We start from the raw sequence: 1,819 nt of genomic DNA on the forward strand, positions 1-1,819 counted from the left end.
TCTCTCTCTCTCTCGTGCTTGCCAGCCAATCAGGGATAGAATAGTTTTCGTCTCTCTACCCCCACTTCGAACTCACGCATATTAGCCTCAAAGGTTAAGCCAGTCAGCCTACCGGGTCAAGGTCTTAATCTACATTACACAGGTCATACTCGGCACAAAGTGGGTAGAAAGATTCAAGGACGTAACACTGACTGTTGAGAAAAATTTGAGAAAATGGTTTTGTTGCCAAAGTTTTACTGAATGAAGCAAGTATTATAGTTATTACTATGATCATTATTATTGTTACCATTAATATTGATCTAATCTACCTGTAGCTCTTCTACAGTTACTGCCCATCCCAAGCCCGGATAATGGACGACGTTTGGGTATGGGTTCGGCAAATCAATCCTCAAGGAAACAAACGCACGTGAACTGGTCCTTTTATCCCATACACATCAACAACCGATGGTCAAGGCAAGCAGTGTAGCAGAAGTCTGTGCATTAATAGGCCTCAAAATACACAAGGTGAAAATCCAAGATCGTGAAATACAACACGTAGAACATCAATCAAATCACATTTGATGAGGAAGCTCTGGAAGAGGTGGAAGGTTTCACATATCTGGATAGTATTATCGATGAACGTGGAGGATCTGATGAAGACGTAAATACAAGGATTGGCAAAGCAAGGGTGACATTCCTGCAGTTAAAGAACATATGGAACTCAAAGCAACTGTGAACTAATATCAAAGTCACGATCTTCAATACGAACGTCAAGACAGTCCTGCTGTATAGAGCTGAAGTGTGGAGAACTATCACAAGCATCATCAAAAAGGTAAAAGCATTTATAAACAAATGTCTACGTACGATACTGGATGTCAGTTAACCGGATAAAATCAGAAACAGCCTACTGTGGGAGAGAATAGACCAGCTCCCATATGACGAGGAATTTCGGAAAAGACGGTGGAGGTGGATAGGGAATCATCAAACTACATCACGAGGTAAGTCCTAACTTGGAATCCCGAATGGAAACGGAAAAGAGGAAGGCCGACTAACACATTGCATCGGGAATTCGAGCAAACATCACAATAATGAATAGCAACTGGTAACAACTGAAAAGGAGAGCCTAGAGCAATGTCGGTTTGCAAATGTTGGTTGGCTTCCTATGCTCATCCACAAGGGGTGATAGGTGTTAGTAGTTAGTAGTGGTAACAAGCTTGAAATGGTTCAATGAAATATTACTAATCCAAAGAAGTCTAGAACTCCAACAAGACGCAACCAAGAATTCGAAGTAAGCATTATGAAATTGTGTTGTGTTGTTCTAAGAGTTGTATGGTAAATGTATAAGTTATTCACCACATCTACGTTGCTATTTTTCATTACTTTTCAAGTCATTATTCAATACTTTCCTGATGCTTGGTCTTTTCAAGCATTTTGTTAGTATTATAATACTAATTTAATTTTTGCCAGACTAATATTTGTAGTAAAATAACTATAACTACATTTTTATGGCTTCAGTACGTGGTATTATAGAAAAAAATAGTCTCTTCTCTATTGTCCTTAAACTTAATTTGTTTCAGTGTACTTCTTCAAACTATTGTTTTGTTAGCTTGTCAGATAATAGATTTATGGGTGTTGCTAGGTATAAAAAAAGTTTACTTCACATACTATGATTAAGTGGACAGTTATTTATGGTGGTCAGGGGGGGTGGATACAACTTGATATTTAAACTTAACCTAATGACCGTGGATTCTGAAGGCCATTGGTTCCATTTGTTGAAGAGATTTTGGGTGCACACTACTGACAAGATCCATACTCTCTAGTTTAATTAACTTTCGAATCT

Source organism: Schistosoma mansoni, chromosome 2, assembly GCF_000237925.1.
Source record: "Schistosoma mansoni strain Puerto Rico chromosome 2, complete genome".
NCBI lineage: Eukaryota > Metazoa > Platyhelminthes > Trematoda > Strigeidida > Schistosomatidae > Schistosoma > Schistosoma mansoni.